Source organism: Canis lupus, chromosome 12 (genome assembly GCF_048164855.1).
Source record: "Canis lupus baileyi chromosome 12, mCanLup2.hap1, whole genome shotgun sequence".
NCBI classification, from domain to species: Eukaryota; Metazoa; Chordata; class Mammalia; order Carnivora; family Canidae; genus Canis; species Canis lupus.
In genome coordinates, this window is record NC_132849.1 from 27,333,331 (window position 1) to 27,349,024 (window position 15,694).

Below are 15,694 nucleotides of genomic sequence, written 5' to 3' on the forward strand. Positions count from 1 at the left end.
TGAAAGGCCCTCCTGCTTGGATTCCTGTCTGCTAAGGTCCCAGGGGAAACAGCTGACACTCCCAACTGCAGCTGAATGGCGGAGGATCTCCAAATCACGGGAAGAACTGGAGATAGTTCTAGGGTCTGTGGGGTCTCCTGTTTCCAGGCTGATGGTTTAAGACTGTCTAATAATGATTTAAAATAAACTCACCCTGGGACCTTGTGAATTATGCTCTATGGGAAGATGAAAGTAAAAAACCCTGACAAGTAGGAAGATTCTTTCACCTACAGGAAGAGAACTAATAGTCACATGGAAGAGAATAGGAAAGAAGACAGAATTTTATGCTTCAGGCAGTGATTGTGATTTGTGGTACCCCCCCCTTTTTTTTTTTTACAGTTTTGAGTGTATCCTGTCATACTTCTCTCTCCTGCAGATAAAGATTGATTGATTGATCAATTGATAGACACACACATGCCATGTGGTATATATGAGACCCTTCATTACAATAGGGATATAACCTGATGATTCTTCATATGTCAGCTTGATGTTATGTTATATGAGTTATTTATGAGAATTATATCAACTTCAAATGACCTCCCACCTAAAGTCAGTGTCTTGCAAACAACATCCTGGAAAAACTAAAAGAATAAAGTTTGTAGTTCTATTGGATCTCAGGTAATTTAAGCCCAAAATCATATTGACTTGAAAAATAACTGAATACATACAATTCCAGGCATGACTGCATAAAAACCTAGGTCTGAAATCTTCTAGGGAATCCTCCAAGAGTAAGATTTTGTACCAAAGTTGGGAGAAATACTGTGAAAAATGGCAATGAAAGCAAATCCTGAATTATGTGGAGGGATTCGGGTGCTGATGACAAATTTAATAGTATAATAACCCATGTCCTATATTTTACTAGTTGGCATTTATTCACTTTTTTGTGTGTGTATTCTCCTTGATCTTTAATTATAGTGCTAGTGAACGCAATCCTGAATCTTCCTTTGAAAATTCCAGTCCTCCTAATGAATCCTGCTAGTGAATGAATTCAGAAAGATAAGCAACTGAATATGCAAAAATAATTATAAAAACAAAAAGGAAAACATAAGACAGGATTTTAAATGTCAAGGCCTGTTTGAAAACTTCATTACAGATGTTAATTTAAGCATCACATTATCTAGCACTATGTACCAACTATACTGGAAAAAATTTACATTACACAATAATGTAAATATTGTGTAATATTGTATATTGTATACAATATTGTATATTACACAATATTGTATGTGAAACCCCAGTGTGTGAAAATACGGCTGAAAATTATTCATCTCTTATGTTTTGTTTACTGTTATCAGTGTTGAAAATGTTCTTTTTTACAAAGTATTCTTAAGAATGCTTGAATTTCAAACAATATTACTATTTCCTACAAAACTTAACATGAAAAAATTTAAAGTCTCCTTTTCTGTTTGTTTGCTTTTCTCATCATTTCTTGCCCTAAAATACTAGAAAAAGAAAAATCTTAGAAAAGTTCTTTCTTGACAGAAAGGCTTTGAAATTTTCCTATACTACCTATAGACTGAGGAAGAGTATTCCTAATTCCAAACATAAGTCTTTGTCTCCTGCATGTTTACACTCTATGCTGTTCCCTGGACAATAAAACTGACCCTACCATAGCTGGACGCTACAACTTCAGAGGAAGAATATATGTAAGGTGTGTAAGCAGAAACTCCACGAGGTCCAGGCGGAGAACAGGACTCTAAGAGTCTCTAATCTTGACCACTGTCAACTGAATTAGCAAAAATTTCCACAGATATTGCACTTTTGTCTCTGTGCCAGAGGCTGTTTATTTGGGTCCAAAAAACTGAAAGCCAGTGTGTGATTTTTGTACCCTGGGAAGATGGTCATATTGGTGCAATTGTATGAGTCCATTATCTGGGGGTCAAAGTGTGTGGGGTGGGAAGTGTGATGCTGTTACACATTCTGTAGACTTTGATCTATAAATTTTATCAAGCTAGACAGCTGAAACCCACAGTGCTTTGCTCAAGATGAGAGACACACAGAGGCCTGTATCCTGACTAGCCCAAATGGAAGTTCTTTCTGATAAAAGGTGAGCTTATTTTTTTCATGAGAACTGAGATCAAGACATCCAGCAGAGGGAGCATCCCCAACTTCAGTTCTGTTGAGTAGATTCTTGGGACTTGTGATTGAAATGGGTCACCTTTTCTAAATATTTGTAAATTGTCACCACTAGGGGATAGTCTTACAGATAATCTATTTTATAGGTAGATAACATACACCTGTGAATGTGTTGATCTTCTGACTTTATAAGTTACTTCTCAACCATGTGAAAAAGGTCATTTGTGAGCTTCAATCATCTAGATAATCCAAAGCCCTGATCTCTATTTATGAGTTCTAAATTCCTTCCCAATATTCTAATTTCTTTTCTTTCTTCTTCCTTCAAATGATTAATAAATATATTTTGCAGAGATGTCTGAATTTCATCTGAGTCCTGTGGAGAAGTGGAAGGAATGTCTTCTGTTGACTGAGGAGGTTATTCTTATATCGAGGTTAATCCTTTGGCAGGGCCCCCAGTCACCACTGTCTATTTCAGAAAAGTGAGACAGAGATTCCCCTTGAGCATAATCCACCTCCTACTCTATTTTTATAAACTCTTGACTTAGTGTATGAATTTGCATCTCTAACCCCAAAGATTCTCCTGTGAGTGATGGAACTTCTGTCCTGAGGAGTTCTAATGAAATCCTACAGCTTTCTTGTCAGTGAATAATTATTCTTTCACTGCTTGAATGTGAGATAGATTATTTATTTGTTTATTTACTTTTCCTCTGTGGAAAATATGATTCACCTGAGAGATGGAAAGGAAAGAGCACATGAGGACACTACTTATTTTGATCTTTAAGTGATATTCTTATAGAACTGCTTGTTTTGTATGTAAGAGGGGTATGAATTGAATGCATATTGGCACAGCATTAACATATCGTGCAGTGCAACTCCAAAAGATGATTTGGGTACCATCCAAGCCACCTAAATATTTACATATGAACCATTAATTTTGTCCCATGTAATTTCTTAAACACTAAACACTAAGCCCAGAGAAATATTCACATCTCTTCTCTACCAGAGCACTGCCTCCCCCCTGGTGTATTTCCAGTAGAGAGTGTTCTCATTAGGGAGGAGAGGGAACATTCTGAGCTCAGGCCCCGATCCCTGAGTTCCTTAGGGAAAATAAGGAGGCAAGATTTTCTTGATATATCTATGACAGAACTTTAGTGTCCTTCATTTGAGACCTGGCCTTCCCTTCAATCAATGAGCTTGAGACTTTGAACTGGCTTAGGTCTAGGACCTGTGTCAGAAGCAGTGACTTTAGGCTTCAGCTCCCCTGACTTAGAGTTTTGCAGTTACAGAGACAAAATACACTAAGAATCTGCACATTGACTTAATTTCTACTAATATGTGATTAAGTATCTACTGCCACAGATTCCTCTTTCTGACAACATTCTGTCCTTGTACATTTTGGAAATTGTACACCTTCTGCCTATGAAGGTTAGGATGACAAGCTGGTCTGTGCTACTCACTGACATCACTGGTCCCAGGCATCGTTCCTTGGAAAGCAGGCTCACGTGGAATTGTAAGGTAGCATGGAGACACTGGTTGTTGAGATCAGCGGCTCTGGAAAGAGAAATCAGGATTGGGCACATGAGAGAGTTGAGCTCAGTTGCAGGAGAACGAAGCCTAATCCGACCCCCCAGAGGGACCCAGAGCTGGTAGCTCTCCAAAGAGGAGCCAAATTGTGGCACATGGGCCAGACCCTTATCCAGGATTTCATCTCTTACCCCTCTGCTGTGCCTTTATTCATGCTTGATCCACCTTCAGAGAAGCTGACCTTTTCATAGTGGTTCCTAATTTCTCCCCAGATTTCCTCAGTTTCGGTTTTCTTTTTGCTCTTTCTTGAAGGTATGAAAAGTCTATAACATTATTTTTGCCATCACACTAGGATTTTGTTTTTATATTAGTGCAAATTTTGAACTTGGTTAAGGGAAAGAAAAATGACTTTTAGCTTGTTTCAGGGAAGACCTCAAATTTGGGTCTATATCCATCCCATGTATATGTTTATGAGGAGGCCAATGCCCCTGCAGACTGTGGAGAAGGTGTCACCACTCTTGCAGACGCTGGGTACAAAGAACCACCCAGTGGAGGAGACGCTCCAGTCCATAAAAGTTAGGTGGCTGTCCCTGACCAGCTGTGTGGACGACCCGAAGCAGTTTCATGATGGAGTTTCCCAAGGAGCAGAGTCTCCTGGGTCTGGGTCTGCTCCCAAGTAGCTTCTGTGTCCATACTTCATCCTCCACAGCAGCTTCCTGTGGTTCTACAAGGTGGCCTGGAGGCCCCAGTGTAAGAATTACTAACTCATTAGAAGTCTCAGCCTCTACCTTGGAGTAAAGAATGGAATTCTGCTCCTGACTAACTGTAGACAGGTGGTTCCAATGACCTCCTCCTCAGTGTTGATTAGTTTGCTAGAGGAGCTCACAAAACTCAGAGGAACACCTGTCTATGTTTACCAGTATTAAAGGATATGATAAATGATAGAGATGAAGAGCTGGAAGGAGATACATAAGGTGAGGTCTGGGGGTTCCTGAGTGCAGCAGTTTCTGTCCCCATGGAGTTGGGGTGCATCTCCCTCCCAATGTGGATGTGTTCATCAATGTGGAAGCTCTGTGAACTCTACAGTATAAGGGTTTAATGAAGGCTTCCTCACAGAGGCATGATCAGTTTTTATCTCTTTGTCCAACCCCTCTGGACAAAGGGGCTGCAAATTACAAGGTTTTAATCATGGCTTGGTCTCTTTGGTGACCAGTGCCCATTTTGGAGTCCACTCAGAGTCATCATCACAGAATAAAAGATGTTCCTAGTGCTTCTATATCTTAAATTACAAGTTGCTTTAGGGGCTCTGTGCTAGGAACTGGGGGCAGAAGCCAATATATAGATTTTCTATAATCTCACAGACATAAATCAGGAATTCTGGAGAACCACCCTCCTTTCAGAGGCGGAGGAGCCTGGGGTTCCTGCTCTATGGGAGCCTATCCCCTATCACATACTCCAGTGCACCAAGCTGTGGGTGTTTTAAAGGACAGTCTGCTGAGCTGAAGAGAGAGCTGTTGGGGAAGTTTTAATAGCAAAGAACTAGACTTTAGTATCTTTAGCTCTCCTTTCTTTTATACTACCTGGGAGGAAGAAGGCTTCCATAGGCTCTTTCCCTACTTCAAAAACTTTTTTGTAATAAATGTATTTGCCTACTTAAGAAAGATAAAATAGTGAATATGAGTATTATATCTAAAATAAAGAATATTAAGTGAACTATAGGTTCCCATTAGGAAATGAGTGAGTTTTGCTTAGAAGAGACCTCTAAATCTCATCGTCTTTTCCTTCAAAAGAAACTTTTGCTTATAAAGTCCAGAGAGAAATAAGAGGGTTAAGAGAAAGAAAAGAGTACATCAAAAGTCACTTGTGTGTCCTCTTCTGTGAGAAAGTAGAGTAACTTTACATGGAGTTTTTAATTTTATAGGAATCAAGTGAAAACAGCAAGAGCCTAGATGCCCATCAACGGGTAAATGGATGTGATACACACACACACACACACACACACACACACACACAATGGACTACTACTCAGTCATCAAAAAAAATCTTGCCATTTGCAACGATGTGGATGGAACTAGAGGATATTACGCTAAGTGAAATAAGTCAATCTGAAAAAGACAATTATCATATGATCTCACTCATATGTGGAATTTAAGAAACAAAATAGGATCATAGGAGAAAAGAGAAAAAATAAAACAAGATGAAATCAGAGAGGGAGACAAAACATAAGAGATTCTTTTTTTAAACTTTTTTAAAAATTTATTTATGATAGAGAGAGGGGCAGAGACACAGGCAGAGGGAGAAGCAGGCTCCATGCACCGGGAGCCCGACGTGGGATTCGATCCTGGGTCTCCAGGATCCCGCCCTGGGCTAAAGGCAGGCGCTAAACCGCTGCGCCACCCAGGGATACCCCATAAGCGATTCTTAATCCTAGGAAGCAAACTGAGGGTTGCTGGAGCGAAGGAAGGTGGGTGAATGGGTTAACTGGGTGATGGACATGAAGGAGGGCACGTGATGTAATGAGCACAGGGTGTTACATAAGACTGAAGAATCTCTGACCTCTACTTCTGAAACCAATAATACATTATGTATTAATTAATCGAATTTAAATAAAAATTTAAAAAGAAAACAACAATAATTTAGAATATTTTGTCTCTTGTAGTATAATTTCCATTGCTTTATCATATGACCCATGGTAAACCATTCTCTGAACCCTAGAGATTTTTTCCCCTTGTGAAATGCTGATAATGAATTTGGTAGATTCTGGGATCCCTTTGAGCCTTCAATGGGAAAACATGAATTTCAATGGATAATAAATAAGTACTTTATATACTGTAATCCAGCCCCAAATTCTCCAATTCTGTGGAATTTTCTGTGGTTGAGTTTTATGTCCTCTTTCTTACCCACTCCCACCCCAAGACCACAGAAACGTCTTATTGTATTGCTTTGATATCTACAATTTGTCTTCAATTAACCTACCTTTAAGGACAAAGAGAGTTTATAAGGAGCATCAACCTCTCTTTGTGTTGAGACAAGAATTCTAGGCATCAGCATCTGGAGGCAGATGTGCTGTGTGTGGTACAGCCCAGCAGTGCTGACCCAGAAAATAGGTGAAATTCATAGATTTATACCTGGAGTTCAGAAGACTCTGAATCCAGCTTGTGGAATCAGAACACCTAGCTGTGAAATTTGAAAAGTTGATAGACTGTGAGGCTTTTTTTCATCCTAATGAGAATATCCAATTAATCCTATAATGACCCAAGATTTTTCATGATAAATGCCTAGATCCAGGTTTTTCTGATTTTCCAGAAATGTGTGCAGTTGTTTCTAAGTGAGGCGCAGATTGCAAGAGTTTCCAAACAACTAACAGTGGTTAGCATGTGACAGTTTCGAAAGACCACCTGAATTTTCTTTTATTAAGAGAAAGCTGCAAACTAACACAGTTGAAAAATATCCCAATTTCCTTTTTTTATTTGGAATTATACTTACAGAAAGAGATTGATGCTTGAATCTTCTATGCTGACACCTCTAGATACATTGCTTGTTTACTGTGTTCTCATTTCTCTAGGATCTTCCTAGCCTCCTGGTAGGATGGCCCTTCATTTGCAGCAGTTATAATGGTGCAGGGAGGGGCCATCGTGCCCGTGTCCAGGTCACGTTGGCCTAGGTTGTCCCTGTGGAGGAAATGACTACAAGTGTTTTCAACCATATCCACTCAACCAACCACTCAATATTGCGGCTGACGTGAAAGAAGGAGAAAGAATGTGTCTGCGTATTGATTGTGCAGTTTCTGCTCAAAGTGAATCAGCTTTGCCCAGTCATCCTTCAGAGTCTTCATCCTGCTGAGTAGCTATTAATGGATCCCTGGGAGAGGAGACTGGTTAGATAGAGCAAGTCAGATCTCAGAGCAAGATGGGATCTCTGTCTCAGCTGTTGTGCTTTCAGCTGCCCTGTGTCCCACCTGAGAAGAGGAAGATGGGAGGGAAGTGATACCCTGAGTATCCTTCCCATGGATGCTGGGGTTGGGAGTCACAGAAGGTCTTATCACATTAGGTATGTGCCTGAGGAGAACTTTCTCTAAGAATCTGATCATCCAAAAGTACTTCCTTTGAAAATTCAAATATATGCACATATTCACATGGATTAAATTAAGTTCTGTATTTGCGCTGACTTCTGCATATCTTATGAAATTGCAGATTGTCAAATGGATAATACCAGGATGCGGTCTCTAGCCTCTCTGACTCCCAGGGGAGAGAACCATCATCACCCATAAAATAAATCCTGATGACATAATAAGTTTGCTTGGTATCAATAGAAACCAGGTGAGATTCCTCGAGTCCTGGTATACGACACTTCCATCCTTACAGGTCCCAAACTGGTTCAGTGGCAGTGTCTCCAAGTCAGATCTTACTCTCATCATCAGCAATGTGGGCACACCTGATGCTGCTACTTATTACTGTTATGAGCATTCAGGACACCATGGAATTACCTTCCTAAACAAAAACCTTCAGTGTCTCAGGGCATAGCTGCTTCCTCCATAATGCATGGGTCCCAGGGTTCCTAGGTGTGATTGCAGTTGTCCTTCTTGTTCTTGTCTCTGGGGAAACACCTCTCACTGAAATTAGTATTCCTTTTATATCTAAAGACCTCAAACTACTGTTTCAGAGGAAAGGTAGTAAAGCCTAATGAGCTTCCTGAATGATTGTAGCTGAAGGATTACTCATGGCATATAAGAATAAATATTGACTGAGCACTTAATATTCATAAGGAGCCACTTTATTAAGGCTCAAGACACAGCAATTATCAAGGCTGAAAAGTTCCTGTCCAAATGGAAGATTGAAGTTTAGTAATGGAGACAGACATTCAGAGCAAACATTTTTCAAGGATAATTTATTATGCTGGCAATTAGAAATAAGTTGTAAGCTGAATGTACACTTGAGAGGACATGGATTCTTACATGCCGTGCACCACACAGACCCAAAGATAATAGAACTTTGCTAAGAGAAAGTAAAGGAGACCTAAATAAATGGAGAAATATTACATGTTCATGCATCAGAAGACTCAATATGTCTATCTCAACAAATTGATCTGTAGATTCAGTGTACTCCCAATAAAAACCCAGTATTTTTTTTTTGTAAAGCAAATTGTAAAATGTATAGGAATTACGAGAGCTAAAAAGAGCCAAGACAATTTGAAAAAGAACAATGTTGGGACAATACTCTGTTGACCATTAAGACATGGGGCACCTGGGTGGCTCGGTTAGGTATCTGCCTTTGGCTCAGGTCATGATCTCAGGGTCCTGGGATCCAGCCCTGCGTTGGGCAGCCTGCTCAGTGGGGATCTGCTTTTCCCTCTCCCTCTTCCCCCCTTCACCCTACTCATAATCTCTTTCTCTCAATAAAAAAAAAAAAAACTTATTTAAAGACATAGTAATTAGGACACCGTACTATTGCCAGAAAGATATACAGAGAGTCCAGTGGAATAAAACATAGTCCACAAACAGATTTATATCTATTGGGACACTTAATTTGTGACAAATGTGGCTCCTAAGACAACTAACAAAGGAATGTTCTTCCTAATATAGTGTGATGGTTCAAGTGGGCATTCACACTGAAAGAAAAATTAAATGTGATCCCTTACTTTAAATGGTATCAAAGAATCCAATCCAGCTAGATTATAGAACTAAAGTACAGTGATAAAGCTTAGAAAAATAAGTAGTAGTATATTCACCAATTTGAGGTATGAAATAGCTTCTCAGATAAGATATGAAGGGCACCTCATATGAAAGATTGATAATTTGGGCTGCATCGAAATTATCACAAGTTTCAAAACTATCATTCAGATAAAGAATAGAGGGGAGAAAGGTATTTGCAAATATTATAATTTAGGTACTCATTCCATTCTAGATCAGTAACTGGTTGTTGCCAGGTTAGGGTTGTTATAAACAATACTGTCATGACATTCTTTGAATACACATACTCTCAATTCTGTTGGGTATATTTAGAGTTAAAAAGTACTGAGTCCCAGGGTGTGTATATGTTCATCATTTATAGATAATTACAAACAATTTTCCAGCACGAATGTACCAATATGCATTTTCACCAATAGCATGTGAAATTTCCAATAGCTCTTCAGCCTCACCACAATTTAATATTGGCAGTTTGTTCAACAATAGCCCATCTGGTTGTGATGTAGCAGCAAAACAGTGAGATTTTAATTGGCATTTCCTTGATTACTGATGAAATTCACCCACTTTGTATGTAATTATTAATCGTCTTTGCAGAAATGACTGCTTATTGTGGCTCTTTTTTTCCTTTCTCACATGCACTAGTTATTTTTCTAGTCTTATTAGAAGCTATCTGATGATTATACATGTTGCATGGGCTTCCGTGGTTCACTCTGTGTCCTAACTGAGGCAGATCTTCTTCAGAGCATTGACCCAGGCATTGATATGGGCTCTGGACAGCAGAGTGGGCTGGGAGGAACATGTAATGCAGCTGGGAGGGGCATCTGGGCTTCCAGCTGCAGATGAGCACTTGAACCCATTCCCATGTAGTCACAGCAGAAGGTGCTGTGGGCTCAGTCTGAGGGAAGACTTTCTCTCCTATGCTCACAGAATTTAATTCCTGTGTCCTCCTGCCTTACCTAGCACTTAAACTCAGCCAGATGGTGTTTGGCACAAGCCTATTGAGAAAAAAACAGAAGCCTGGGTCCTGTTTCTCTCTTCCACTCCCAGCATGGCTAAATATCTCCTTTAGTGCATGATTGTATCTGGTTGAAATGAAGAATTCATCAGAACTTTATCTTCCAGGTATACCTTTCATTTGATCCTTAGTGATATTCCCTGATGCCTTTGAATCATCTCATTCTTTGTAAGAATTAGTTAAAAACAACATGCAAGTAGAGCCAGCTATGTGGGTGGAGGGACAACCAAACTGCACAGGTAAGCAGGCTCAGGACTTTGACCCTCAGAGCACAGATACCATTTTCCTGAAGATAGAGGTGGTACCGTCCATGCAGAGAACTCAGCCCTGGGTGATCCTCTGTCCTATACACCACTTCATTCTGTAGAAGGCATCCATCCAAGCCCGCCTCAGGCCCTGTAGTATGTGGAAAAATTATGCCCACAATCTACCAGTAAATGAACTCCAATCTGGGTTCTTGTGTTCTTCAGAATTGTGCACACATATTGGTATTGGTTAAGGATATTCCCCTTTACAATCTGAGCAGCTCTTTGGATTACATTCATCGGTTTGATCCTCTTTCCCTAAAGCAGGCAAACTTTTGCTTTCCCAACTTTTTGTACATTTCAAGGAAGTACCCTATTCCAACTTCCAAATGATTTTTCCTCATTTCAGAAATTAGAGCTTTACCCAGAGTCAGACATTATCTATCCAAAGAGACATTATCAGAGAAGTCCCTGAAGTCATCTCATTTGGGTTGGGGACAAAGCTTCATTGCTTACGAACGTGTGATATTGATATTGTTCACTTAACTTCCTTTTTTTTTTAAAATGAGAGACACACACACACAGAGAGAGAGAGAGAAAGGCAGAGACACAGGCAGAGGGAGAAGCAGGCTCCGTGCAGGGAGCCCGACGTGGGACTCAATCCCTGGGGCCTCCAGGATCATGCCCAGGGCTGAAGGCAGCGCTAAACCGCTGAACCACCCAGGCTGCCCTTAATTTCCCTTTGTCTCAATTTCTATGTCTTTGAAAACATGACAATAACAGTTCTGTTTGCAATTCAAACAAAGTAAAGCATTTAGCACTATATCAAACACATAATGTATTTTATTTTTTATTTTATTATTATCACTACGGTGTTTAGTATTCCCATAATCATCATCATCATAGGTATACTGAATAACCTAACAGAGACACATGGAAGACAATCTTAAAAGTAATCCCAGTATGTTTCTTTCACAACCACATTAGGTTCTAGGGCTATTTTTTCAGTGACTAGCTCACAACTCCTAAATATAGAATTATTTTGTCTTGATCTATACCAATTGCTCAAGGCTTCAATCAAGCCTACCAGATGTGTTCATTGTGTTTCTTTACACCATCCAGTATCAAAACCTTACCCAAAGAAGGATAAAATGTCATAGTACTGCTGTTCTTCTTTCTTATGTAATCCTTACGTTGCCTTTTTAATCTTTTCTCTAGCTCTTTAATACTTGACCCATGACTCACAGTAAGGAAAAACTACCACCATCACTTTGGGGGACCTGCTCTAACATCATTTCAGGTTTTTTGGTCTAGGGTCTTGATAGAATGTCACATTGAGAAATATCAGCTAGGGCAGTATTTTCTAAAATGAAGGATTTTATCTGTTTGTGGGCTAAGAAGTTAGTGTCATGATTATGTGTTTTAATGATAAAAGCTTAGAATAATAGAATAAAACAGAGTATAATATAGTAAAATAGAAATAAAAGTATGTCATGTGGATTCATGGTAAGAATAGTTTCATGGATATTTTCTCTATTAGACACATGCTGTGTAATGTGTGCAATGATGATCCAGGAATATAGGAGGCACTTTATTAAAGACTGGCTGCTACACACTGACGTTTGACCACTTTCCCTGTGATGCACACAAGACTTCTGTACTATTCCTAAGAAGAAAAAATTGATGGTGACGTATTTATGTAATAGTGAGCTATTCAGCAGGAAAAGAACAAATTATGGCCACACCAACAATCTAGATGAAGTTCAAAGAACATGTTGATCAAATGAAGCAAGACATCAAAAAAGTACACACTGTACAATTCCATTCATATGAAGTTCAAGAACGGACTGTCTGCTCAATATGGATAAAAAACAGAGCAGTAGTGCCCTCTGGTGGTGTGGGGGGGTGGGCGGGCACGGAATTGATAGGAAAGGAGAATTACTGAGCTTTTGGGAGGCTGGAGATAAGTCTCTACCTTGATCTGGGGAGTGGTTAGAGGGAGCATGTATGTTTGTGTTTATGTGAGTGTATGCTTGCAATTAACTTTCTGTACGGTAACTTTACTGGTTTCAGTTGTACCAATTTTTTTTTTAAATGAATGTAGTTAATGAGAAGAAATGGGGCACCTGGGTGACTCAGTGGTTGAGCATCTGCCTTCAGTTCAGGTTGTGATCCCAGGTCTTGGGATTGAGTTCTGCATCAGGCTTTGTGTATGTTGAGTAATATAAGCTCTGAGGACCTCTGCTTTCCCATCTTTAGAGGATTATTGTGAGATGAATTGCACTAGATGACTAAGTCCTTAGTACAGTATTCAATACATAGTAAGTCCTAAAGATTTCATTAAATGGCAATTGGCAGTGTAGTTGTTAGTGTTTATTATTTTTATCATCAGTAGTAACATTATAGTACTAGTGCCAGCAGTATTAGTACTAGTGTTAGTAGTATTAGTATTTGCTATACTAGTATTAGTAGTAGTTATATTAGTAGTAGCAGTATTAGTAGTATTTCCCTGGATATGGGTTCCCTTTTTATGCCTACCTCACAGAGATAGGATTCAAAGTCCATCTTGTGGATAAATTTCTTTACAGGCCTGCTCTAGAAATTTCATCTTCAGAATTACTGAGGTTTGGGGTTTGTGTTGTCAAGAAAGGAAGTTTTCTTTTCTTTAAAGATTTTATTAATTTACCCATGGGGGGGGGGGCAGAGACATAGAGGGAGAAGCAGGCTCCCTGCAGGGAGCCTGATGGGGGACTCCATCCCAGAACCCCAGGATGACGACCTGAGCCAAAGGCAGACCCTCAACCACTGAGACACCCAGGCGTCCCTAATTCTCGATCTTATTTTTTATTTTTATTTTTTTAAATTCTCGATCTTAAAACAAAACACCTCCCAGAGTGTTTCTCAGAGAAGGAATTCAAAGACCATGCTGTGGACAAATTCCTTTGCAGACCTGACCCAGAAGCCTCCTTTGATAGCATCCACTGTTGTTCAAACAGGAAGCTTTTCAAGGACAAAGTCCCTTGCAGGCCATGGCCCTTGCGCCCTGCCGAGGCGGTCCCCAAAGAAGACCCTGCCCCCACGAACCGACCACAGGCGGAGGGCGCAGCTGGAACCCCAGTCCCTGTGGTTAATGCTCCGGTTGCGGCATCTGGGGGGCAGTGTATACTCCCGGGGCAGTGATAACTGGCAGGACCCTCAGCCCCCACCGTGCTGAGAGAATTCCTGCACAATTGCCCATGCTCTATTAACTATTTCCAGGTGATTTAAAATCAGACAAAAAGAAACCGCTGCGACACCTGGGTGGCTCAGTGGTTAACCTCCTGCCTTCAGCTTGGGGTGTGATCCTGAAGTCCCAGGATTGAGTCCCGCATCTGGCTCTCTGCATGGAGCCTGCTTCTCCCTCTGCCTATGTCTCTGCCTCTCTCTGTGTCTCTCATGAATAAATAAATAAAATCTTAAAAAAAAAAAAAAGAAAACCACCATTTTGTTCATATAAATTTCCTAATGTCTAAGTGTTTTTACATTCTTCCTAATTCCTAATATTCTTGAAAGTTACTATATCTTGTCACCATATTTTTATAATATGAGGGGAAGAAAATATTAATATTTTATTTACTATTTATGCATTTATGTTTATAGGTGACATTGGTCTATTCTTTTTCACATTTTCATAGCAAAATTAACTTTTTGTATAAAAAAAAACCAAGAGGAGGGGCAAGATGGCGGAAGAGTAGGGTCCCCAAATCACCTGTCCCCACCACATTACCTAGATAACCTTCAAATCATCCTGAAAATCTACGAATTTGGCCTGAGATTTAAAGAGAGAACAGCTGAAACGCTACAGTGAGAAGAGTTCGCGCTTCTATCAAGGTAGGAAGACGGGGGGGGGGAAAGAAATAAAGACACAAAAGGCCTCCAAGGGGGAGGGGCCCCGCGAGGAGCCGGGCTGAGGCCGGGGCGAGTGTCCCCAGGACAGGAGAGCCCCGTCCCGGAGACGCAGGAGCTGCACCGACCTTCCCGGGCGGAAAGGGGCTCGCGGGGAGTTAGAGCAGGACCCAGGAGGGCGGGGATGCCCTCGGGCTCCCGGGGACAGTAACAGGGACCTGCGCCCCGGGAGAGTGCGCCGAGCTCCCTAAGGGCTGCAGCGCGCACTGCGGGACCCGGCGGCGGCTCTGCGCGGAGGGGGCTGCGCCGCCCCGGGAGCAGCTCGGCGGTGGCTCCCGCAGAGGAAGAGGCTCCGCGCGGAGGGGGCTGCGCGGTTCCAGGAGCAGCTTGGGGGGCTCGGGCGGCGGCTCCACAGAGGGGGCTGCATGGCCGGGAGCACGAATCCAACAGCGCAGGCCCCGAAGCACAGGGCGCCGGGACACAGCCCAGGATCTGGCCTCCCCCCGGGACAGGCATAGGCCGGGAGGGCCCAGGACGGCAAGGACACTCCTGCCTCGAGCTGAGCAGATCAGCGGCCCCGTCCCGGAGCCTCCAGGCCCTGCAGACGGAGAGCTCCGGAGCTACTGCGGGGGCTGACTCCAGGGCTGCAGAGCTGGCCCCGCCACGGCGGTTGTTCCTCCTGGGGCCTCACGGGGTAAACAACCCCCACTGAGCCCTGCACCAGGCAGGGGGCAGAGCAGCTCCCCCAATTGCTAAAGCCGGAAAATCAGCACAACAGGCCCCTCCCCCAGAAGACCAACTAGACGGACGAGTTCCAGGGGAAGTCAATCAGAAGATATTCCCCCGTGTTTTTTTTTCTTTTTGATTTCTGATTGCTTCCCCCACCCTTTTCCCCCTTTATTTCTTTTTCTTTCTCTTTTTCTTCTCCTTTTTCCTTTTCTTCTTCCTTTTTTCTTTTTTTCTTTTTCTCTTTTCTTTCCTTCTTTCTCTCTCTTTTTCTCCTTTTCCCAATACAACTTGTTTTTGGCCACTCTGCACTGAGCAAAATGACTAGAAGGAAAACCTCACCTCAAAAGAAAGAATCAGAAACAGTCCTCTCTCCCACAGAGTTACAAAATCTGGATTACAATTCAATGTCAGAAAGCCAATTCAGAAGCACTATTATACAGCTACTGGTGGCTCTAGAAAAAAAGCATAAAGGACTCAAGAGACTTCATGACTGCA

The 15,694-nt window shown here is 41.5% G+C and overlaps 1 long non-coding RNA gene and 1 gene segment (V, D, J or C); one reads left to right on the forward strand and one right to left on the reverse strand.

Annotated features, from left to right (window-relative positions):
* Positions 1 to 15,694, reverse strand: part of LOC140601357 (immunoglobulin kappa light chain-like) — a 201,365-nt gene that overhangs the window by 127,119 nt on the left and 58,552 nt on the right.
* On the forward strand, positions 1,984 to 7,932 carry LOC140600681 (uncharacterized). Its single transcript, XR_012003851.1, has 2 exons — positions 1,984 to 2,086; positions 7,205 to 7,932. It is a non-coding gene; the product is annotated as an uncharacterized lncRNA (long non-coding RNA).